Source organism: Emydura macquarii, unplaced genomic scaffold, assembly GCF_026122565.2.
Source record: "Emydura macquarii macquarii isolate MOO-44397 ecotype Brisbane River unplaced genomic scaffold, CSIRO-AGI_Emac_v2 contig_2890, whole genome shotgun sequence".
Taxonomy (NCBI): Eukaryota; Metazoa; Chordata; order Testudines; family Chelidae; genus Emydura; species Emydura macquarii.
Window position 1 is genome coordinate 3035347 of NW_027133027.1, and position 26702 is coordinate 3062048.

The 26702-nt window shown below is 41.8% G+C and overlaps 1 protein-coding gene across 1 annotated transcript in view; it reads left to right on the forward strand.

The window, feature by feature from the left end:
* Positions 1 to 7676: 7676 nt before the first annotated feature.
* The window catches only part of PHACTR1 (phosphatase and actin regulator 1), a 399222-nt gene continuing 380196 nt past the window's right edge, over positions 7677 to 26702 (forward strand). Inside the window, exon 1 of the mRNA XM_067568389.1 lies at positions 7677 to 8232. The gene's annotated coding sequence lies outside the window, so the exon portion shown is untranslated. The remainder of the gene's footprint in view (positions 8233 to 26702) is intronic.

Genomic DNA, 26702 nt, shown 5'->3' on the forward strand with positions numbered 1-26702 from the left:
GAGCTCACAGGGAACTGAGAGTCCAGGTGGCAGCCAAGCTCCCATCTGGGAGCTGACTAGCACATTTTTCTACTGAAGCCCATGGAAGCTAATCAACAGTAGTAAGAGTCTCAGAATCCATTCCTTTATTAGAAGTAGTTCTTCACATGTAATTTCTAAGGAACGTTAGTACCCTTAGATTCCATTTCCTTCACTATATTTGTGGTCTATTCCCTGTTAGCAGTTACACATTGAATCTGGTTGCATCTACTAGTTTCTTTGTCTGCTATTCAGCAGGTAGTTCACATTTACTTTTTTTTCTTTTTTTTTTGGCATCCCTTTTTAATTCAGAAAAAACTTGCTGCAGAAATAATTTCTGTAATTTGCCACCGATGATATCTTCTTCTGAGTTGAAATTATGTTATTGTAGTGACTTTTGGCCTCTGACCTAGAAGACGCTTTCAGGGATGTGGCTGCTTTTGAAATTGCTGTTGACATATAAATTATTTGCGGTAGATTCTGGATCTAATGGTGCCTTTTTTGTCAGTGGACTGAGTTATTTTTCTGTGCTCTCCTTATTGTACCTGAAAATCATAAAAGCAGAAGGGTGATCGCTATTTAGTGTTCATAGATGTCGGTTCTTTGTCTCTCTTGGTGGTGGTAGTTCTCTCATCAGCATTTGGCACGGTCGTTTTGTGGTACTGGAACTCTTTCTACTATATGGAGTTCATTTGGGGGCTGTCTGGTGCAACACAGGCATAAATCCTATTTAGTATGATATTGTGATAGGTGATATATTTCATATTGTTTCTTGTGCTGACCATCAGAGAGATACTGTGGAGCCTTTACACTATTCACATGCCTCCATTTGGTTCAGTCATAAGAAGGCTAAATCTGTTTCCATACCTATCAAGCCATTACTCAGAAATATTTTGTCTTTTGAAATGAATGTCCAGCTGTGAAACATACCCTTTGCAGGACACTCAGCACTGGGTGTCTCACAACTCTGAAGCTGAATTCAAAGAAAACAGACACATTAATAATCACCTCTAAGCAACTGCTGAGTGATTCCACAACCATGGTGATTCCATTCAGTAACGTACTACCTACTCCAGTAAGTTTCAAAAGATGGGTTGTGGTACTATCCTGAGACACAGTGATGGATATGTATCTTAAGACCACTATTAAAACTTTTCTGTCATCCTTGAAACATTGCCGGAGAAGTGTTCAGCAAAACAGATTTGGAACTGTTGATAAACTCTTTTATATCCTCAAATTGAGTGTTGCAGTGCTTTCTTCCAAAGGGCTCCTATGTATAGTGCAGTGAGTTTATAGTTTATTTAAAATGCAGCAACTTGCATTCTTACAGTCATTCAGCTGTCTAAATGCATTTATTCTTTTAAAACACCATGTCATTGTCTTTCTTAAAAATTTACATCTCAGTTATAATGTTCTTTTAGTCATATTCCAGCTCCTTAAAACAAAGTTTCAGGGTTTAAGACCCTGCTTGGAAGTACAGAGCTATTTCTCTGAATTATCTATAGAGCAGAGGTCCCCATACTTTTTAACCTCGCATCCCCCCCCCTCCTCAACCCCTGTTCATACACCCCCGGGAGCCAGGGCCAGGAGTGGAACCCGGGTCAAGGCTGGGGCCAGAACTGTGTCTTGGGCCATGGCTGGGAGTGGGGCAGTAATGGAGACAGGCTGGCCCCGAAGCCAGGGGGTGGGGCCAGGGCAGCAGTTGAGTGCAGAGCATGGCTGGGTAGCACTCCTGCCCCCCATGGGGACTAGTCTGTTTTCCCCTCCCCCCGAACGTTCCTCTGCACCCTGCACATTTTGGGGACCGCTGTTATAGAGCAAGACCAGGTGGGATGCATTAACTCCAACACAGTGAGATAAATAACAGAGTACAAGGCACAACAAGAGTACTAGGGTACAAGAAACCACTAAAGGAAAAACAGGAAATTCTGTAGAGAAAACTCTGCTCAGGGAAGAGCCAGGGGCTGCAGTTGCATATATTCTCCTAATTTGCCCAAGAGTCTCTAAGGCTATACACTGCATTTAAACCTGGGTCTGGGATCTGGGCTTGTGGATTAAAGGATTCCAAACACACGCTTGAGCATCCAACTGCATTGTAAACCTAGGTTAAGACAGCTGGACCTGGGTCTCACAAGCATGCTAACACATGTATAGTACACTACACAGACCTTCAGACCTGGATTTGCAGCTTGAACTGCATCCACATAGCAAAATGACAGGCCTTGGACCCGAGTTACAGTGTGTTTTGAGCTCTGACCCACCCCCATAGCAGGGTGTTAGGACCCAGGTCCTCAGTGCTTGCTGACCTGAGTCAGATGGATGTGTGTGTGAATGGAAGGGGGACTTGGGCTCAAACCCGAGTCAGAGCCCGAGCTTAATGTACAGTATAGACATCCTAAAGGGTACACTTCCATAAGCAACCTTCAGATAAGTTTTTGTCCTGTCTCCCGTTTCCTCCTGAAAATATACCTAAGCAAGTTAAATTCTGATCTGCAGAGTGCTAAAAAGTAAAATATAAAACAAGTGTCTTTTTAAGATTTAGCAGAGGTATTACAGCAATGAAGCAGGTGCTTTGGTGTGCAGTGAATCTGAACAGAAAGATTTACTGAAGTAATATAACTGATTCCACTAAAAGTAAAAGCATGTAGATATTCAATATTTTTTAAAATTATAACAGAGTTTCTGTGAGGTCTAAAATACGTAAGAAAGCCAATTCTGGTCTTTGGAACTGCTTGACTACAGATCGTCCTACCCTAAAAATAAAATTGTGTATCAGCAATCTGAATAATCAAATCAGTTAAGTCTATTTCAAATTGCTTGAATTTTATCCTGTTTTTCACCAACCAATGTGCAATGCAAAGTACCTAGTCAGGCAACCAGATCACCAGATACCGATTTTTTTCAATGAAAAGAAGTTCCTGTCTGAGTATGCTGTTTGGTTGGAAGGCCTCCTTTTTGGACATTGCCAGACCTCTGAAATTTGTTTCTAACAGTGTTTAAATCTAAGAATCTGAAATAAATGACTGGTGCATGTGAAGATTCAATCAGATTTTTTCACTTGTCTTTTTAAAAATTTTGACATAATCCCATGTGATATACATGATGACACTAATAAAAAGAAAAATTGGAGGCTTAATTGGCTGAAGACTTAATTGGTTTGTTAACCTGTCAGATGTACAACTCTGATCTGTCCCCAGGACCTGCACTGGCCAGGCACCAGTTAAGGAAAACACCTAAGCACCTGCTTAAATCCATATTTGTTCAGTAAAGCAGTGAGGGCAAATGTAAATTAAACATATAATGAAGTGCTTTACAGTACAGGGATGGAATTAAACTTGTACTTAAAATTAAACAGATGCTTAAAGTGCTTTACTAAAACAGGGCATTTATCTTTCAGATCCTAATCTGAAATTATCACTTCATCTGATATGCTGTGGTTTCCTGTTTAAGCATGGGACTACAGAAACCCCTTAGACTAAATTGAATTGTTCAGTATCCCCTTTGACTAGCATAATGTAAGAAGTACTTTAGACTAGGTAAATACTTCCTAGCTCCAAACTTGATATTTAAGACTGTAATTCCCCTTTCACACTCTCTAATCTTTGACTCATCCTTGACATTCTACTTACACCTACAAGTACTCTGGTTCTCAGTGGGTTTTAGAATTTAACAAAATTAGGTATACTGCACTTTGCCGTGGAAGGGCTACAAAAGAGAGACTTTTTTCTACACTAGATTAGCAAAAGCATATTTTGCAACTTTAGCAAATCCCAACAAGATAGAGGTGTGTGTGTTTGTGTGTGTCGGGGTGTTATAACCTGAGTAGTTTGGGGGGGGTTGTGTACAGTGGAGGTGAATGGAGGGGAAATAGTGTTTTGTTCACCATTTAAACCATTTTCAATCTAGAAAATTTAAGTTTTTTAAAATTCAACATGGATAAGATTCTGTCTTCATCTGTTCCTCTCAGGGTCATCCAACTCCTATTTCCTCTACCCCTTCCCACTTATTTCCCTCCACCCATTTTTCAGTGCCTTCTCTAATACTTTGCCTAATGATTAATACCTCTGTCATGCCTTCTGGTGCCCTATAAAATGTGAATTTGATTTTTAGGGATTGCATCTTTAAATTTCAAATGAATCTGCCAGCCTATGGGACATTTGCCATTTTGTGACCGAGGGGCAAAGTAGCATGTTACAGAGGAGAGACACGCTGTGGTCTCTCATTACCACTTTACTTCTGCTTGGTCTGTTGTTAATGGTGATTCAAAATATCCTTGGGCTTGAAAGTGGGTACAGTTTCTCTTAGTGTATGGGAAGTATTCGCAGAAGACTGCCTGGAGAAAGAGAAGGAGCAATGCAGGTATCCTCTTAAAAAAATACAGAAAATGACATATGCACACTTTTATGGAAAAATATGGAAGGTTTCCAATTTATTGAAAATTAGGAAGAATTTGGAACCTATGTTCAGAAGTTAGAATATGGTTAGGCAGCTGGTTGTTTACTACACTAATCATAATCATCTCACTGTTACCTTGTGTTCCCTTTGTTATAGCCACCTGGTTTTTTCCTCATCATGCACTTCGGTTCTGATCCTGCATCACTAAAGTCAATGAGATTATGCCATTGTCTTCAATGAGTGTAATATCAAGCCCTTAGATTGTAAACTCTTTGGGGGCAGCATCTGCCTTTACATTATGTGTGTATACAGTGCCTACCTGTAATGTCTGGTCTCCAGGGGAGCCATGCTAACATAGCTTAAATAGGGTAAAACTGCAAAGAATGAGGCAGGCAGACCCCTAATACTGGTGGTTTTTCTTCCATAAGATATACTGAGCCAGCAACAAACAGCTTCTGATCACCTCTCTGGTCATTCAGTAGATAAAAACACAGTTCCCTCAAAGCCATCCTGCCTTCTGGCTACCACCCAGATAGCCAAGTCAAATACAATAGGGATTACTGAAAATCTTCTCTATTGTATGCGAAAAAAAGTTTGGATTGGACACATTACCAAACAGGTCAATGAATAGTTCAGATCTTACCCAAATACATGCTTAAAGCAAATGCTTATTAACTAAATTAATATTTATTAATAAAAGAAAAGAGGGTAAAGGTTAAAAGAACATTATATATACACAGATGAAAATAAAGTTCTTAGGTCAGTTTCAAAATAGAGATAACTGAGTTGCAAAGTTCCTAATTTGCAAAGTCTTTGGAAATTACCCAAACAGCTTGGGATCATCAGTCCTTGTTGAAAGCTTACTTGTCAGAAATCGGTCCAGAGAAATGAAGACTAAATAGTCCATGTACAGAGTTTGTTCAAATTCTCCCATGAGAATTAGCAGGGTGATTCCAGGCTGGTGCTGGGATCCCAGTCTTGTGATCCAAATTTTCCCTAACAAAGCTTGGACAGATTTGAGATAAATAGCATCAGGACTTTAGAGTCTTTTATAGATCCATGCAGGTTTATTGATATCTTCTTGACATCAGATATTGAAGCAGGTAATTCGTGGGTGCATAATAAAAAGATAATTACTTGTGACTTTGAAGTAACATCTCCTATTTTCTTTGCACACCGGTAACTAGCTACATTAGCATAAGGCAATTGGCAATTTACAGCTATTCACAGATATTTACTACTTGAACTTCAAAGAGAAATAAAAACAATATTATTGTTACAGTCAAACTCCATCTAAATGTTAATATCTTCCTTTGATTTTTGACTGACAGACAGGAACTATTTGGTTACATCAATAATCACTAGCAAGATTATAGATAATTACAGAAAATATCTGCCTCCAAACTTGTAACAATACAAGATTTAATCTAAAAGTTTTAGCTATTTACAATGAATGGCTGTAATAATCATTTTAGTACTTTTAAACATGTTCTCAAAGGTTGGTTTTTGGGTTATTTCAGCCTACTAGGCTCAACCTTTCCTGGCCCAGTGTCACACGAGCACAATGGGGCCCTGATCTCTTTAAGCATTACAACAATACAAATTCTAAAAGAGTAATAATAGTAGAACACAAACGATAAATTATAGTAGAATTTGAAGGCAAACACTCTTTCAAGCCAGTGGGAGGGGGCCCCACCAATTTCCTAAAACTGGTGGGAGGGGTGACATGTCCAGTGCTTAAAGGCAAAAGGCTGGTTACTATCTGAAATATCACCAGCAGTCCTTCAGGGAACACTAGGGCAGGTACTGTAGAAGTTAAGTGGCATCTGTTGTTTGGCTGACATGCTGTATTGAAAACTGGGATAAATATAGAGGAACAGGCTAACTTTTAAAAGTTTGGTGAAACATGGTTTGTACAGTTAGAATAATGTGCTTCCTTCTGGAATCAAGCTGCTTATTTGGAGCATAACACAGAAACCGATGGGCTGCATCCCTCAAAAGGAAAAACATGAGTCATTTAGAGTGTGGCTACAACTAATTTTATTTTAATTTTATTGACAGTGTTAAGCTATTAGGGAAGACTCATTATTCATTCCAAATTTATCAACAATAGATAGTCAAATGTCTGTCTCCTTAAGAAAAAATGTGGAAGGGCTTTAGACGAAGAGGTACTATAAAGCTTTTCAAGAAGCAAAACTCAATGCAACTAAAGTAATGGTGCATTTAGAGTTTCCCCTACTGTTAGTATACAATGTCTCCATGGTGGAGGAGAGTGGTGTTGCTTCACACACATTTAAAGATGTGGAAAGAAGACTCACTCCATTTGTTTCCTAAAGACTATTGAAGGCAGAGATGCAGAGCACTGAGTGAAATCTCTCTGAAAAACCCAGACCCACTGTGACTGAAAAGAATGCTACTGAGATAGATTTGTCTCTGCCCATCACAGAGCAAGGAATCCACCCACTTAGCTATTTCTCAGTTATGCAATTCCCTGCACTCTGGCTGTGGGAGTGGGGTTTGCATAATGACAATGTGTTTCTCAGTAATAGTACAATATGCAAATCCCTTTACCCTGCCTCAGGGCCTTTATTAGCCAACCGTAGATCAGAGATTTGAACAATTATTGTGTGGCTATTTCCCCAGTGTACTGTGATTTTAAAAATCCTTTCACTTTGACAGGGTACGGCTCTCTGAACTCTGCATCTATATAACCCTATCAAACATGGCTGCCTTAATTTCTGATTCTCTGGAACTCAACCCTATCACCCTACCCTAACCTCAGATATGGAATATACTTTAATAAAGAAATCACCCAAGGGAGGAGAGAAGAGGAAAGAAGCCATCTGCAGCAGCAAAGAGGAGAATATATTGCGAAGTCTGGAGTTCAATGAGAGATTTGGAAGATGAAAAGGCCATATTTACTATCGACCTGTGGAGGAGGAGTCCTGTGAGCAGTAGGCAAGCAGAGTACAGGGGGTGAGGACGAAAAGCACATTTCATTATTATAGCAGTACTACAGCATAGTAACAGAAGTGCTCTTTAAATTAATTCAGTATAAGTGAGTCAGTTATATATATGTATAAGTATATATACAGTATATATCAATATAAATCAGTATAAAATCTTGGTCTAATGAGTTCCTTGGCCAAGGTAGTGAAGGGCATTCCCATAAATTTAGTATTTAAATAAACTCTGTTAACAAAATTCATTTTCAAAGTGGAGGGACATAGGTAAGAATTTAGAGGGAGAAAGACAAGGTTGGGAGAATAGAAATCAGAAGGGTCTAGAAAAGTATTTACTCAACCTTCACATGTTTCTCAGTGGCCAGTATGTGATCTTTGTGTCACATCTAGTTCATAAGGCTGATCCTCAGAGTCTGTGGAGATACATGGATTTAAGCCTGCTGACGATCCCACTGTGTATGATGAGCATTTTCATCATCTTTATCTGGTCATTTCAAAAAGGTTTCTTCACCAGGAAGAGCTAAATCAGCCTTTTAACCTTTTCCTAACAAAATCCCCTCTCCCACCAATCCCAAAAAATCTCAAATCATCGTGGATGCCTTTTGTTTTTTGGTTTTTTTTAAATGCCTTACTACATTATTTTACATTACATGCCTTGTCCTGTAGCATCATGTCTTTTGATTTGGATGCTGTCCTTTTATTGATGTATCCCAGCATGCTGTTTGCCTTTTATGCTTCAACCTTTTATGCATTCAGATATTTTTTTTCACCCACAGTAATCCCTTTCTTGGGAAGTACTTTGCATCTCTCTTCGGTTTAAAATGTACTTTCTGCACTGGTGTGTTCACCTCCTCAGGTTTGTTGTTTTACATTTGTTTTCATTAAATTCCATTTTCTCTTAGCTCCAGTCATCTAAAAGAAAATATAGCCAAGTTGTTATTGGTATAAATCTTTGATATCCTACTGTACACTTGCTAGTCTCATAGGATTAAACCCCCCGGTCTGCCTGAAGACTGGGGGCAAAATTGACTGATTTGGATAGTACCAGATTTTGGCTCACATAATCTGTTGCATGTATAAAGCCATTTCCCAAAGCCATCCTGTGTACTTCCCAGCTAGGAATCTTTCTAGTAAGAGCAATTACTATGCACAGCCACCCTGGGCAATTAATATGAGCACCCTGTTTTCAAGTCCAATGAGAGTGTATAATGGTGTCTTATGCGATGCCATTGGTTGAACAATATTCACTTAATGTGGGCTCCATTGTAGCTTGCAATGGAGGGGTAGGGCATAGAACCAGTTTGTGACTGAGTCACAATCTGACCCATGGTTATTCTTTGGGCTAGGGCTGGGATTGCAGAGGGAGTGAGGCAATCTGTGCTGGCCCTATGCTTGGCACAGTTTCCTTTTCCTGTTTCACAAAATCAGCTGCTCTAGACTGTGAGCTGGAAGGCATAGCAGACTCAACTCAAACCCCAGTCCTGGGAGTAAAGGGGCACCTTCAGAATGTTTACTCATCTTTGCAGGTGCACAGCCAGTGGCACAGTCTGGCCCTATGCTATTTGGCAAATATTGCTGGGTTTTGTAAAATTTATTAGACATTTTTTTCTGGTGGCATTCTGTCGGCTGTGTCTGAAGCCTATTTGTCTCATAACTTATTTGGCAGAAGGTTTTTTATTCAGCTATCTTTAATCAAGACCCTTTACTCTGCCCAGTAAACTTCAGTCTGGGACCCAATCACATAGGGATTTGTTGTATCACTCTGTATACAAATCAGGCCATATTGCCAGTATTCACTTACCAATATGAACTGAAATACAAACACAAACCCAAACCCAAATTCAAATAGCAGATATTGAAAACGGGGCATGTTTGGGGCAGGGGAGAAAGAATCAGCTGCTTTAAAAAAAAAAAAAAAAACTGTGTCTATCCACCACTCCCATCACACACACAGTCCCATGCCCCCTCTTGCTTTAGCCTCTTCCCTCCTTTACTTTTTGTGTTCACCAACATCTGTCCACTGTGGAGAGACATTTTCCAAATTAGTCCTTTCTTTAAGGTTGAGTCCTGCAAGGTACTGAGCACGTATTCGTTTCCCACTAAAAGATTCCAGGGTGGTAGCCATGTTAGTCTGTATACAACAAAAACAACGAGAGTCGTGTAGCACCTTAAAGACTAACAAATTTCTGCAGGCATAAGCTTTCATGGGCTGCAACTGATGAAGTGTGTTGCATGTGACTAAGTGGGTTGCAGCCCACGAAAGCTTATGCCCACAGAAATTTGTTACTCTTTAAGGTGTTACAGGATTCTCGTTATTTCCCACTAAGTTCAGTAGAAAATTCAGCTGCTTAGCAGGAAGAGGCACAATCTTTGAGCCACACCATGGTGGTCTGTCTGCTTGCACAATGGTCTAAGAGAGATTGTGGGTGACAAGAAATTTCTACAAGAAAGTTTTAAAAGATTCCTTTATGAAAATCTAAATATTTAGGGCCAGATCCTCAGCAGGGTAAATTGATGTAGTCAGTGTAACTACATAAATGAATGCTACCTGTGGAAGCTGCACTTCCCTTGCCAATATTGGCAGAAATCTTCCATGAAATTAGTTAATACCGCCCTCTCACTAGCCTATGCTGGATGTCCCTAATTAAAAGAGGCAAAAATACTTCATAATTGTTAATACTTTGTCTGCTATTAAACTAATCATCCTGTAGCTTATTGTTTGTGGTCCTTTGTGGAGTGGTGGGATGAACTGCTGGCTGGTGATTATACCAGAGCTCTTGTTTAGAGAGCACAGTGTTCTAAAAAAGAATTTAGGAATCCAGGCAACAGGGGCACAACATATTCTAAAATGAATGGGGTGAACTCCTCTGATGCCTGTAATGCTTTAGTTAAAATAATGCCACACAAAGAGCCCCTTCCTGAAAATATTGATATAAGTTTTCATCATTGCAACAACCTAGCAAAGACCACTATTGCATAACATCCCTATTCTTAACAATGCTATGATAGCTCCAGGACCACTGTCATGGCTTCTTTTTTAACCTACCCTAACTAAAATTGGGTTCCTGCTTTTTGTGCATGTTGCACAATTTCAAGTGGAGGCATGTAGGAGGAATCATTATCTCATTATGTGCTTGAATTAAATAATACAATATAATGTATTATGTTGCAGGACAGATAGCATGACTCTGAACCAAAAGCAGGTATAGATAAAAGATACATGAAATAGAGAGCAATAATATAAAAGGCGCATATTTTGCTATAGTCAAGCATTAATTTTCTTTACAATCTTTACACCAGTTGCTTCATAACACTTAACTATATATAATGAATACACCTCTCCTCTCTCATTCTGGGAAGGGAGATGAAACAGCCACATTACTTTCACGCTTCCATTTTCATATTGAAGCTATGAATTCAGTTGAATTAGGTTAAGTTCTAGTAATATTTTGTGCTGTGCTGGAAGAGAAGGGGTTTCAAGAGGCCGCAACCAAAGCATAGCATCTTTTAGAGATTTACTCCTTACATGGCAGGGCACACTGCTCTGATCTCTGCATGAGAATACTTTGAATACTGTCATTTCAGCTGACTTGATCTTTAGCATTTGATACCTTTTCACACAGAAATAGCACTTTTAATATTGAGTCTTCTAAAAATACAAATATGACCCTTCAGATGTATCTGTTTTTGGCACTTGTTAATTTCCTCAATTGCTTTTTCAGGATCAATATTTCATTTTCTAATTGGTCACTTGATTTCTCATTTTTATGACGCTGCATCTCTGATGTATGTCACTTCAGAAGCATTTTCAAAACATTGTAGGCAGCATGGAGCAATTTTAGCATACAAAGAAAAGTATAACTAGAGATGGCGGGGGAGCAAATTACATTATGTATATATAGTATTAAATGCTTCCATTAGTTGCCATAGGGATGGGCAGAATTTGTCTTAAATGACAGCTTTTCTGATGCTTTGGATGTGTTAAAAAGAAAACACCATAGAGAGTTTTTATTATTGCTCTTCAAGACATTTTTAAATGGAAAGAAAGGAAAAAATTAAAGTAATATTTTTCTAGCAGACAAGGGAGGCTATGTTAACAAAGCAGTCATCACCTTCACCTTTCCTTAGAGACAATGACCTCTACAAAACATTCATCTTTGCAACTCCAGGACTTGTAATCCCACAGCTGCTCTGAGCTTCACCTTTTCCAGTTGTGCAACATAATTCTCTATCATGCCAGCCTCTTCCACCCCTCTCCTGCCCCCTCCCCAGCAGAATCTTGAAAACCAGCAGTGATAGTAACTAATAGTTACAAGTATCATTACACATGTTCTAAATAAATAAAACAAAACTAGTTAGACCTACTTTTTCTGACCAGTTTCATTTTTATATGCAGTTAGTGGAAATATGAGAAATTAATTTAAAACAAACCCATTTTACAGTCAATCCAGTGATCTTTTACTTCCAAATCCCAGAGATATAAGTGACATACCCCACTATGTGATCCAGGCCTAGGGCTAGCGTAAGAGTGAGAAAGATGCCAGCTCTATTGTTTGCCAGCATCCCGTCTCTTGGAGAATTGGTGTATAGATCATTCAACACAAAGGGCCACTTGATAGCTTTGCTAACCAAAAATGTTAGTGTTTCAGGAGTAACTACTATACAACGTACAAATGACTGACAAAGGACTCGATCTTGCACCATTAAAGTTTTGATCTAGCCCACCAGAAACACACACAGAACTCTACACGTATTCTTGGGGTCTGATCCAAAAGTCACCGATATCAATGGGAATCTTTTCATTGACTTTAGTGGGCTTAGGATCAAGCCTTAGAAACTAACAATGCCCTGCCTGCTCCAACTACATATGGTGGCATTTTTCTTTTTTCCCCTTCCAAAGATAATCAGCATTTGGAATATAGGATTATTAGCTTTTGGGATCCTGAAGTCTCAGCAAACATTGGATATTATTTAGATAATTTCCAGAGGGGTAGCCGTGTTAGTCTGTTTTTAGCAAAACAGCAAGAGTCCTGTGGCACCTTAAAGACTAACAAATTTATTTGGGTATAAGCTTTCGTGGGCAGAAGCCCATCCATGCAGCCAACGAAGTGGGTTTCTGCCCACAAAAGCTTATGCCCAAATAAATTTGTTAGTCTCTAAGGTGCCACAGGACTCTCGCTGTTTTATTTATATAATGCTGCCCATAGATTGTAAAGTCATTGCAAGTAAATATTTGTCCTGTCAAATAACACTTCACAGTCAACATGTGCATTTTATTATGTCAGAGTTCATGGGAATACATACCAGTAATACAATGCTTGTGTCTCGAACAACTTTATAAAGGCAGGATACAGAATACATGCTTTGATTTTTCTCATTGATTTTGATTTAAACAAACAAACCCAAGCCATACAACATAATGTACATGACATATGCTAACAGCATTCTTTGGAAGCAATTTCCATTCTGGTGTACCTTTTCAAAGACTGAGCTACTATAAAATTAAGGGATTGGAGGAGAGACTCAAGAATGGATCTTTCACAATGAAACTTCAATTAGGCCTTGATCCTACAAGTCCTTGCACAGTTTACAAGACGGTTGCATTCCAGACAAAGTAGATGTGATTGGAGAGCCTAAGCAAGGTTAAACACCAGGCATAGCGCTCTGCACTAAGCTTCCCACACCCTTTAATGTGCCTGGTAAAAAAGGAGCAGGGTGTGGAGAGAGAATAAGCACGTCCGATGAGACATGAGAGTAAGCACAATCCTCCTTATGCTAAGAAAATCCTTAGCTACAAAATGTATTCCCCTTTTAAGCCATACTTCTACTACCAGGCAGAAGTAATTTGACAGCTCTGCTGCAAAACTGTCTTTAATGAAGGAGTAAGTTCTCCTGGCACTGTATCTTGTTCATCATGTTTTACATTGCCCTTATATACATAACCTTACACAGCACATGATCAAATCCTTTACTGAAGCAGTGAAAGCTATTCAGAGATGAGGCAATATGGTAGATCTTCTATTATATAGAAACATGTACAGGAAGCATCAATGAGTTCCCATATGCACACTCCACAGTCTTGCAATGTGGACAGAATTTAAGCATATGGTACCAACCAGCTTCCAATTCATTAAAAATCCAAGGAAACTTTAGCACATAAATAATTCCATCTAAAGTCGGTTATAAATCTTGAATCCAAAACTGGGCCTAAATCCAGTAGCAAAAGATGGTAATATGCACACAATAGTATCTGAGTTTGATTAATTCAGCTCATTTTTATCGAATGCAAGCTCGTATTTAATATCCATAGCCACAAAGGCAGATATCCGTGGGATGAGGATTCTGCGGTGACTTAAAAGCAGCATAAAATGGAGACCCAAATGGTAGGGTTTTCAAGATTACTCATCGTTGGCCTAATTCTGCTCCCAATGAAGTCAGTCATAAAAGCCAATGCTAAGCACAACTTGAAGCTGATAAGAGTTTTTTGAAGATGGCACAGTTCAGGTGGCATGTCGCACATGAAAGGAGTTTGATTTCATTTAAATTGCTAAAATAGAGGAGTCCATATGCACGACAATATGCATTTAAAATCTGATCCATCTCATTGCAGTGCTGTGCATCTTCATTAATATACTGCAGAAATGCCATGAGCAGACTGGGGTGTGGATGGTCATGCCTAATTGTTAGTGTTGATACTGGACACTTAGTGATCAGTGTGAGTACCAGTGACACACAGTACGCCCGATTTGCAGATCAAAAAGGTTTAATGTGCAAGGTTTTCTATAGCTATACTAGTTGAATACAAAACCTAAAATTAACTACAATATATCATACTCACTAAGCCTGGAGATCTAAGCAGTTATTCAGAAGGCTGTATACAGGAAAGGCTTTCTTCAGGGGGCCCCGCCAGGGACTCAGTGGCCTCTGGTCCGACCGGCAGCACCTCACGTGAAGTCAGGTGTTGATGGAGTGCACCCCTTTGTCTAAGTAGTCACGTCTTCTCTCTACTCATTATCATATATGCTAATTACCTACATTGGGTTTTCACCCTTAACTACATTCCATTCTCACCATGATAATTGGGGTCATCAAAAGAACATCTGGTGATAGGAGGGGCGGTGTAAAAGTATGCCCCTTGGCAATGAAACAGTGTACCCCCAGACGTTCAAGGATAACTTGTTGTTCCCATCACCCTTATCTATGTGCAGCTGCAAGTATACATGTTGTGTATTTTGTCTTATGTGCCGTGGTATGCAGAAACTGAGATATCTGCAAGGTTACTCAGTAGTCCTATTCATCTCTGCCAACTGGACGATGTCATGCTACAGGGGTCAGAATAGCCAAGCAAGCAACTGAAGCTATGCTAGGCCTGTAGGACAGTGGTCAAGTAACTCAAATTATACTGGGCCTCCAACAGTTAGCATCAGGAATTTGGGAACCAGGGGTGGATAGGGATCTGGGATAAGGCAGGCAGGAACTAGGAGTCAGGTGAATAGGCAGAATCCACAATGACAGGCAGCCAGGGATTCACCTAATTGCCCAGATACACCTTCCTGTGCCTCCTCCTGGCTTAATTATTGTGTCTGGGCCAATTGATGGCACCAGATGTCTCTCCCAATTGGAAGCTTTGTAGACGGAACACTTGGTGAGCTAGAGTTCCACTAGCCGCCTCTGCTCTCTGGGCAGTAGTGGGCCAGGCTTTCTGGGGTGTTTTTTGTGGCAGGGGTTTACCAGATAGAGGTATGCACATTCTCCATTGGTTCCCAGGAGTTCTTTTCAGGAAGCATAAATCTTCCCAATTTGTGAGTACCAGAGTCTACCTTGTCCTGGTGCCAGGGATCCCATGGACAATAAGCTCATTGTCGTCTTGAATGCATATGAGCAGGGGGTGTGACTAGATGGATAGAGTGATTAGATAGAAAGTGTGAAAAATCAGGATCGGCAGAGGGGTAATAGGTACCTATATGAGACAAAGTCCTGAATATCAGGATTGTCCTGATGATATTGGGTTGTCTGGTCACCCTACTGGAAATGCTGAGGAAATGGGTTGTGAATATGGAGTTTCAAGAGTAATATATGCAAAACTGGGTGTATTCTGAAGGTATAAATTGGGTTCAAAAGTGACTAGCCTAATTTGCTGGCAAATTCAGTAGGGACCAAGAAACTTGTAGTCCAGTTTATGAAGTGGCCTGTCCGTGTCTAGGTGTTTCATTGAGAGCCATGCCTCTGACCTGTCAAAAGGGTGGACCTCTCCAGCTGTCGATTGTCAGCATATTATTTGTAGCACTTCGTGGGGTACTTGAGGTGAACATTTAAGTCATTTTTGGTTTGACATATGTTGTATCCAGGCCAGGGCTGCTTGGCTGTGAGAAGTTGCAGATAGCTCTGGGTAAAACAGGGGTGGAACCCATAGTTTGAAAAATAAGGGCTCTGCCCCATAAAGGCATGTTTTGTATTATTTTACGTGAACTGTGTGGCGTAGCAGCAAGGATCAATTGTTCTGGTGGAAGTTTATGTAACATCGAAGATACTGCTCTAGGATGTGGCTGATTCACTCTGCTTGACCGTTTGTCTGGGGGTAATAGGTAGGGGAGAGACCTGAGCAGATGCCCAAAATCTGATGAGCTTCTTGCCAGAAGTGAGAGATAAATTGCTTACTGTGGGTGGAAATAATATGCTTCAGGAGATCCTAGAAGTAGGTGATTTGATCCACCCAGATCCAGGCAGTTTCCTGGAAAGACGGTAGGTCAATGCAGGCGATGAAGTGTGCCATCTTTGTAAGATGGTCCACACCTGTCAGAAAGGTTGCAAACCCATGGGACTTGAGTAGTTCTGCTAGAAAATCTAGGGCAATGACTGTCTAGGGACCAGGTGGAGTCTCAACAGGTTGCAGATCTGCAAGGGATTTAGTGCGCGGTATGTTGGAACAAGCATGTATGTTGCCAGAGGTTACACAGGCATGCAATGTGGTCAGCATGAAAGACCATCAGAAGAGACAAGAGACTAGGTCCTGAGTTTTAAAACAACCAAACTATCCTGCTGGGGGAGGGGAGTTATGACATACTTGTAGGACTGTAGTCCTCGGTGGTCCTAGAGGAACCTTTCACATAGGTTGTCCTATCTCAGACATCATGGATTTCCCTACTTCCTGCCCATCGGGAGGGATCTTGTGGGCCAAGACTGATAGTATGAGGGTGATCAGGTATTGGTAGGGAGCTGCATCCATAGATTCAAACTTTAAGTTGAGAAGGGGCTGTCATGATCATCTAGGCCACAGAATCTCTCTCACCCACCTACTCCTGTAATAGACCCATAAACTCTGGTTAAGTTACTGAAGTTCTCAAATCATGATTTAAAGACTTCAAGTAACATGGAATCCACCATTTACTCTAGTTTAACCCTACAAGTGACTTGTGCTCTGTGCTGCTGGGAAAGGCAAACCCCCTGTCATGAGTCTTGTACACTCTGCTTTGGGGGTGGGAGCAGGGCGTTGTGACCCTGTGGTTGGGTCTAACTTCCCACCTGGAATTTCAGGATAGTTTGGCCTAGTGGCCCAAGCCAATATGGCTGCTCTTGCAGTCTGGGTTGTGTGGCCTAGTGGCCAGAGGCTGTAAGGTGGCCCTGGTTCACAAGGCAACCAGGCCTAGTGGCCAGAATCAGTAAAGCAACCCTTTCAGTCAGGGTAGCATGGCCTAATGGTACATGAAGTAAGTGGGGCACCACCTACAGTTGTGTGGCTCCTGGGGTAGGGGAGCTTGGCCCCTTCTTGCTTCTCCGAGCCCCAACCCAGGGCCTGGAAGCAATGGGGGTACTTGCCACCGAGACAGCAGGGATCCTCTCAAAACACACTGAGTGGTTCCTCAGTTCACCCCCTGTAGCAAAGTTTAAGTTCCCTGGGCTACTTCCAACCCTTTTCCCTGGCGATGAAGTCCATAGCTCTCGCGGGTCTCTGGGGTCGGTGGCGGTTGCTGCTCCCAGCAACTCTGTTCCCTCTGGGCCTTCTTCATGCAGTGAGGCAGCCACCTGGGTTGCAGTGCTCTCAGCCTGCATGGTCTGGGGCTCTGACAGCTCATGGGCAGGAGCCTACAAGGTGCGTCCTCTCTCCTCAGTGCCCCCTCCCCGCACAACTGTACTCCCTTTTGTACTGGGGCTGCAGGTGGAGAATGCCCGGTAGAGCCAAGGGAGCGTGGCCTCCTGGCCCACAGAGTGGGATTAACCCCGAATGGACCAGTGCCAGGTTTGTACACCCCACCACACCCCCCATCCAGGGTCCCTGCTAATCTGACCTGGCAGGAAATTCCTTCTTAAGCCCAAATATGGTGATCTGTTGGCCCTTGAACATGACAGCAAGATCCACCAGCCAGACACCTGGGAAACTCAGAGCCCTCCCCGTCTAGTGTCCCATCTCCGCCAGTAGGGACATAGATAGGTCACATGCCATTGTAGGAAGTCTAATCATACCACCCCCCTCCATAAATTTATCAAGTTTATTCCTGAAGCCAGTTATGGTTTTTTGGCCTCACTTCTCCCCTTGGAATGCTGTTCCAGAATTTCACTCCTCTAATGGTTAGAAACATTCATCCTTTGCCCAGAAGGTTATGAGGCTTGAGGATGAAGGAGATTTTATTCTCATTTCTGGGACAGAGTATCAGCCTTGCTATATTTGGTTCCTGGATGATAGCAGGTTATGAATTCAAAGCGCAAAAGGAGTAAGGCCCACCAATGTCGTCATTGGTTGAAGGTTTTGGCTTTATGCAAATATTCTAGGTCCTTATGATTGATGTAGACCAGGATGGGGTACCGGGCCCCTTCTGGATAGTGGCATGACTCTTTGAAGGTGGTCTTACTTGTCAGTTCTTTGTCCAAAATTTCAGTAATTTTGCTCTGCAGGTGTGAATTTCCTGGAGTAAAAGATGCATGGATGTACAACTGTTGAAGGACCATGCTTCTGGGATAGCATTGCTCTGATTACTAATGGGAAGAAATCCCCTTTCATGATGAAGGTTTGCACGGTATCTGAGTGGACCAAAATGGGAGTGGTGAAAAATGGGAGTTTTAATTGCTCAAAGGCCCGCTGGGCCTCAGGAGACTAGAGGTATCTGGTGTTTTTATGGATCAGGGCCGTGAGAGTACTTCAGAATGAACCACTGATAGAAGTTTGCAATCCCCAGGAAATGTAATTCACAGATGTTCTGTAGCCTTGCCCACTTGAGGACTGCCTTTACAATGCATGGGTCCATTTCAATACCAAGAGGGGATAGGATGGTCCCCAGGAATCCTATGGTGAACTGGTCAAAGGTGCATTTTACTAGTTTAGCATAGAGACCATGTCGGCGTAGACTCTTCAGGATGGAACAGACATGCATGATGTGATGTTTGGCATTGTTTCCCCTCCTCTCCCCACCAAAAAAAGTATGTCATCGAGGTAAGCGATCACATGTCCAGAATGTCCCAGAATACATCATTAATAACAAACATGCCCACAACATTTAAATCAAAGGGCATCACAAGATAATCAAAGTTGCTCTATTGAGTTCAAAAGGCAGTTTTTCCCAGCTTTAAAACATATTAGGTCGCATGTCCTCCATAGGTCTAGCTCTGTGTATAGCTGAGCAGCACCCATGCAGTCCATTAGCTTAGTGATTAGTGGTACCAGGTATCGGTTTCTAATAGTGACCTAATTGACTGCCTGAAAGTTTACACATAGTTGGAGGCTGCCATCTTTTTTTTTTTTTTTAAACAAAGAGGTCTGGCGTCTCAGTGGATGAAGTGGACTTATGAATAAACACCTTAGCTCCTTAGCTAAGTTCTCCTGAAGGTAGCCGTGTGGAGTGACTAGTTCATGTTAGAACATATATTAGGCATATATTTGCCTGAACAGAATGTTTGCCCCACGTTTTAGGTCAATTGGGAAGCCATAGTCCCTGTGGATTGGCAAGGTGTCTGTAGAAAGTGGGTGGTTTTTTTTGTTATTTTTTGTTTTGAAGACATCATTGTAATCCTGTATTTGGATAGAAGTCAAGGGCCGGGATCAGTGGAAGGTTCTGCTGGTCAGCTACCCTGGTTTGCAACCAGCAGGGAACTACTGTGTGCTGTTCATTTCCTGGAGACAAGCAGTGCTGCTGGTAGAATTCTGAGAAAAAGTTTATTTTTCATTCACGTCAGTTGATAAATTGTGGAGGAACAGACATGAGATACCCAGGATCAGAGGGAAGTGGTGGGGAATGAATGGGACTGACCTGTTAGGGTCTCTTGATGCCCTTGGATAATAACTTTGAGAGACACTGTTTCCATGGCTATTGGCCCGAAGGATGAGATACCCGTTGATCATCTCTACTAGGTATGTAATGGGCTTGGGCCACTGGGGAATCTATCATGCCTGGCATCAATAAAGTGGTCTGCTGCACCAGAGTCCATGAGGGCCTGCTATGGAGAGAGTGGTTGGGGATATCTGGGATTTGTAACCCAACTGTTACTTGTGAATGTGATATTGGTTGACAGGAACTGGCTTGTGTTCCAGTCAGGACCTCAGTTTGGGGTTCAGGGAACACTCTATCAGGACACCCTGGTTAGCCCCCTTCACCAAGCTGGTCTGGCTTGTTTCCCAGTTTCTTTGGGATGGATTCCTTGTAGGGCAACTGGAGATAACGTGGCCCAGCTCACCATACTTGTAAGACAGGTTAAGGAGTCGCTGGCACTCTGTCTCTTCAGAGGTGAGTTGCTGGCTGGCCATGTCTGCTTTCTTCAACACAACTAGTGGAGTGGAATCAAGAGTGGAGGTGCAGTGTGATGTCCCTCTTCTTTCTTCCCATTGCTCGCATAGGCAGCACGTTGATCCAGATAACAAGATCTATGAAGGTGTCCAGAAGCTTAGGGATCTCAACTGGGGCCAATTCGTCCTTGGTCTCACCCACAAGCCCCATCAAAACTGAAATAACTGGGCCGCATCATTAGATTCTGTGTCTGATTTGAAACAGCAGCATAGAAACTGGCTGTGCCCAGCCCTTGTTGGAGTTTTCGCAAGTCAGCATGAGTGGAGAAAGAGCAGCTGGGGTTGTCGAAGATGGTTGATGTCACCCTCTGGAAGGCATCCCAGTTTGACAGCACCAGACTGCTACCTTCCAACGGGGGGGGGGGGGGGGGGGGGGGGAGGCCCAGTCCAACCCCTCCCCAGTCAGCGGGCAGACTACCAGGCCTACCTTGCCCTGATGGAAAGAGTGTTTGAGATCAAAGCAATAACAAGAGGTGGCACTGGTTCATGAAGCCTTGGAATTAGGAGCAACTTGTATCAGAGTACTTGGGCAGAGGAATAGAAGGTCCCAGCTCAGGTGAAAGCAAGGCTGAACAGCCTGGTGCACAGCGCTGTCTTCTTGGAGTTGATGGGCTTGCTCCCACGACACCTGATTTTCAGCGGCCAGCTGTGAGTTCTGCATCTGCAATGCTCAGTTGCCTGCCTGGAGGCAGATCACCTGCTCATGCAGCACTGATGCCCCTCAGGATACAGGGAACTCTGCTGGGCCCATCCTTAGCTGGCTCCCTCAAACGAGTAGGTAGTGGTCCAATAATGCTGTTAAGGAGCAGGCCATGGATGGTCATGCCTAATGGTTAAAATTGGGAATCAGTGCTGGAGTCAGGTCAAGGATCAAAGCTTAAGCCACAGTCAAGGGGCAAACCAAGGGGCAATCCAGAACCAGTAGTGCGGGGTAGGGCACAGGAGCAGGGACTTGGAGTGAGGTAGGAAAGCAAGAACTGGGGCTGGACAGGGATCTGGGATAAGGAGGGCAGGAAGCAGAAGCAGGCTGGGAGGCAAGAACCAGGGGTCAGGCAAGTAGTCAGGGTCCACGGTGGCAGCCAGTCAAGGATTTACCTAGCTGCTTGGACAGCTTTCTTTGCCTCCTTCTGGCTTAAGTACTGCATCCAAGCCAATTGCTGGACATCTCCTGCAGTCAGGAGCTTTATAGGCAGAACCACTGGTGGGGCGAGAGCTCCATTAGCCGCCTCCTCCACTGGTTGCAGTGGGCTACTGAGTAATGGCTGCACTCTAAGCACTGCCTGGGCCCGAATGGCCAGATTTGAGACTCTCAGTCCCTCGCACGCTGCTACACTGCTTAAAACCAGACTGCAAGAATTCCTTTATTTTGTTCTAATTAGATTGCAATTTGGCGATTATCAAATGTAATCGCGTTACAGTACGTATGTCCTCCAGATGCTCAGTTATTTCAAAATTGCTTATCCTGTTTACTACAGGCAACTTGGGAGAACCAGATCCATGCATGGTCTGCTCACGGGGTAGCTTTCCATATGGCATCAGAAGGCACCAAATCTCATAGTTCTATTTCTATTGTACTTCATTGTTTTCCCTCCATGGTGAAGATGAAGATGGTGATCATCAATAATTGCCTTGGTCTATTTACAAATGTCAAATTAAAGGCATCAGTGTATCATATTATTTCTTCAAACCATGTCCCAGATCATCTAATCTCCTGTCTGCAGATGAGACTGAGATTCAGTAACTCTCTCTCTCCAGGAGGCATGGAGATTGTCTCCAGCTCCCCACATACCCTGGGAAACCTCTGAAGTGTCTGCTAGAGAATGAGCTCAAAGATGCTTGCAGAAGGGACTAGAGCAAGGATTCAGCTGCGGCATGGAGCCTTGCTATGTGTTGCTGGGGGGAGTGCAGCCCTTCCCATGGGCCTTGCTGCCTCACGTTGGTCAGGTTTCATCACCTCCTCATCAGTCTGCATCCCCCTCCTCTCCCCAAACACCCCAATCTTCATCTGTGGGGATGAGTAGGTGAAACTTATGGAGTCAACTATTCCCTCAGGCCCTCTCCTGCAGGTTTCTTCATGGGAACGAATGATCTGACCCTGTGATTGTGATGATGAAGAGATCGTTGAATTCAAAATAATTTCTGCCTGCATTAGGACTGCAGGATTTGGTTTATTAGCATCGTGTGCATCATGTGAACTTCCCTAGAACCTCTCCACCCTCATGAGTTTATCACGTACACATCTCTTCAGCCTCAGGCCCTGAAAATAAAAGTATACTACACTGCTACATATCATTGTAGCTTGGATCCTTCTCATACAGAATATCTACTCTCATAGGACCTCTTGGGTTATTGAGTCCAGTCCCCTACTGTCACATGCGACCCTGCCATATAATCCTATTCATTGCCCTACATTCTCCATCTCAGATACTTTAAGATCTGCTGAGATGCCTTTGGGACTAAACTATAAGAATGAAATCCTGACCCCATTGAACTGAATGGCAAAACTCTCACTGACTTCATTGGGACCAGAATGTCACCCAAGATCTTTTTTATAGTTGAATGTTTACAGGTGGTTGATTTATGGTCAAGGTTTCAGAAATATCTACAAATTTTGGATGCCTCCAATTTTAGCTGCCCATATTGAAACTCACACTTGTCTCAAGCAGGGAACCCCCCGAATGGAGTCATCCAAAATTTCAGGACATTTCTTAAAATGTTGCTGGTAATACTTTACAATTATATAAAGTTCTGTGAGACACTGTCATCTGAACAGTTCTATGTATTCTATTGCATCCCTTATTTATTATAATCTCTTTCTTGGGTTAGGGGATCAGAAACAGAGAGCATATCCTATTTCGTTACAAATTCATTCTTTTTAGTCCATTTAAGCACAAAGTTGTGAATTAACATAAAAACTATTCTTCATAGCTTAGTGGCTTCAACTTTTATATTTTTCCTTTATTCTGTAAATATCCCTCAAGAAACAACTCTCTGTAATAATCACCTTGCCTACACTTCCTTCAGTCACACATTACATTCTCTCTCCCACCTTCTTTTGGGTTAATATTAGTGTTTGTCAGCAGCAGAATTTTTTTCAGCTTCTGAGTCACTACAGTTGCAGTTATGTTCTCAATAGAGTTCAGAGGTGGGGGGGAAACAACCCTGTTGCCTACATGTATCTGACTGCTAGAAAACCATAAGGTCTCGTAAATGCCAAGTGTTCAATTTATTTTAATTTTCTTGCCTTTGGAAAAAATAAAATGTGCTACAGTCGGCTATTTAAACTTAACATTTAGAAGCCTGGACTCAGATTTTTCCAAGTATACACATTTTTATCAAGTACTCTTCTAACGTAGGTTTAAAAAAAAAAGTTTGTCACAAATTAAGAGAATTTGGTGGTTTCTTCTCGTCTTGGGGTACATTTGTGCGCATTACAAAACCATTGCACTGATTATCATGATTAGAAATCTATGCTCAGAAGAGGTCAGTACTTCCATAATAAGTGTTTTGCTGGTTAGGATTCAGATGCATTGATCGAGCTATGTGGAGAAGTCTGCCTAGTGCCTTCCTGCATTGTTATGGCTCCAGCCAATGCTGTCATTTTATCACTGGTGTGCCCTCTGAAACCACCATCCTTGTTAACAAAAAAAATTCAGAGCATGTCCCTCACTGGCATTACAGCCATGCAAATCTTTTGTTGTGAATTTCCAGATCACATGAAATCACTGAGTTTGAGGTCCTCACACAAACTAGAACCAGTCCTTTTACAGTTAAACATTTTTCTAGGCCTGCAAACCTTTCAGCTGCGCTGGAGATAACTTTTTCCCTCTCGCTGTGTAGAGAAGTATCTCTCTAAACTCCAGGCCAGATCTTGTCCCAAGCTGTGACTCAGTGCCTTAAAGCTGCCCTAATAGGGCAGATGAGGATTCTCCTAGAATGATAGGTGCTGTATAACAATCTAGATAGATAGATCTATTAGCTATAAGTAGGCACCATTATCTTGCTTGCTGCTGCCCGCCTCCAAGTCAGGCAGTTCTTTTTCCAGTTGTCAGAACTTCTCCTTTACAATTTAAAGTCAACTTCAAAATGCCAAGAGGGACTAAGCTACCAGGAAAAGCGCTCGCTGCCAATGCACTGGTCAACAGAAGTGATGATGAGTCAAGTAACAATGCTTTTCCTCACTCAATGAGGACAATGAAGTTTGTGAAAGCGAGGAGGAGGTATGAAAAATTCTTAAGCAGGAATGGAGGCAGAGTTTGCCACATTTTCCTTCTTGCCCATCCACATCCAGAATCATACTGCAGATGAGGAATACAGGAATTGCCATACCAGACCTGACCAGTGATCCAGCTAGTACAAGATCTTGTCTCCAAAAGTGGCCAGAATGTGTAAGAAACCATGAAATGGAAAATTATGCAATAACCTGCACTTTGGCGAAGTTACTTTCTAACTCTCATCAGTTAAAAGTTAGCTTATGCCCTGTAGCATCCATAGTGAATGACAAGAAGTATTGTCATTTGAATCAACATCTCTGTTGACAAATGAATTGGCATCAAGCGCCTTTTCTGATAGCTTAGTCCCTGATGGGATTTTAAAGTTCACGTTATACCCTTTCTAAAAATGTTATGCTATCCAGTGTAACAGTGGAGCTTCTAATTATCCAAGGCCATTTCGGAATCCCAAGTCCAGAGCATCAGTGATATTTTGTAGCAATGAGTTTTAGAGGTTATACCTTCTTCCTTGAACTGAATTTCTGTGGATATGGGAAGAGTGTGCTTAACCATGTTTCCTGCCCTTCCTCCCACTTTAAACTACAGGAAGAGAAGGGATGAAAATGTTAGGGGCTACCAGTCATCCCTTTCTTCTCTCGTGGACCAGAAGCAACAGGAGGGTCCCAAGACTTGTTGGAAGGAGTGGAGACCTGGCTTAAATTATGGGGACAAAACCAGATGAAACTCAACAGCATTGGCTAAGTTTCCCTTTCATTCCCTGCTTCATTTGAACCCCAAACTTTGTGAAAATTCCCCCAGGCCATTAAACTATATGACCTGGAACCAACCCAAAAATGTGTTTTTACAACATCTCCACTAAATATGTAAGTCCATTTCAAAAGCAGAAATAGCATAATATTATTGAAAAGACCAACAGTGGAAAAATGTATTCAGTTTCCAATGAACATGGACTTGAATACTGAAGTTATCAAGACATGAAATAATGCCATTTGATTTGTTATTTTTACACAAGCTTTCAGCAATTTTGCTACAGTGCACTGCTATTTGGAGTTAAAATCAAAAACTGCATCAGACAACCACTCTGCATTTCGTTCTAGAAAATAACTAGCAATTATAATTACTCAACATGTCTTCTGGCTCAGAATAAAAGTGGCATTGCACAAAACTATACTGAACATTCATCGTGATTAGAAAATACTCCACACCTTGGAGAGCAGTGAAGCTGTAAGAATAATTTTAAATGCAAATTAAATTGAGGGGGTAGCAAAAAGAACAGATAAAAGACAGTAAAACAAAGCCTTGCAATTTCCTCAAATTAGCAGGCTAATGTAATATAAAAAGCAGTTCCAGTCGGATCAGTACTAAGACGTTTCATTTCATCATAATATAAAACAGCAGATCTGTCACCTTTCTCTACTCTGTACTCTTGATTTCGAGGTTGAAGTGAAAATTTGAAGCTGTTTGCTCTGGCTCATAGACTAGTTACATTGCTTAGTCTTGTTTCATGACAGTCGGATGGAAAGAGATCAGTAATAATGGTAAGTACCTATCTGCTAAACTGAGCTTTTCTTTTTCTAAATGCTTTTATACAGTGCCTTTGCTCTTTATCAATGTACATCTACTGGGGAAAGCTTCATCGTGTATTTTGTACAGAAAGCTATATACTATATGGAAACATGATGATTCCTAGAGAATATTGTATCAGGTTTTTGAACAGATGCCACAATGAGTAATTACAAAAAGTAGGAATGTCACAATGCTCAATCCTGAGGCTTCTGGATAACCTGTGGTTTTTTTTGGCATCCTTGGAACATTTCAGCGTTTAGTGCCTTTCTGAACCCTGCAAAACAGCCTTACTCAACAAACAGCGCCAGTAAGAATAGAAGTGATCTCGGAACAGTCTCAATATGACATTACCACTAATCTTACGTTTCCTGTAAAATACTTCATAGTCTTATTATTCTTGTGGTAAATAGTGAACAGGGTTCAGATCAGTAAAAGTAAATTATTAGACCAAACAAAATGCTTCAGTTAATCATTACAACACACTTCAGGTTTTCTGAGCTTCTGAATGGGAAAGTGAGCAAGATAAGAGCAAAAACCAAATTCATAAAATAACTTGATGTAGGATTGTCTTTCTTTCTTTCTTTCTTTCTTTCTCTTTTTCCTTGGGAAAGTTTTATCAGACCGAGAGCCAGGCGTTTATTCCTTCAGTATGAAGGGCGTGGGGAAGATGACAGTAGTGTCACCTTCTGTTGCTAAGTAACAACATCTCCTGGCCATTTTTATCAGATAAAGGAAGTCCAGTTGACGTTTTGCATT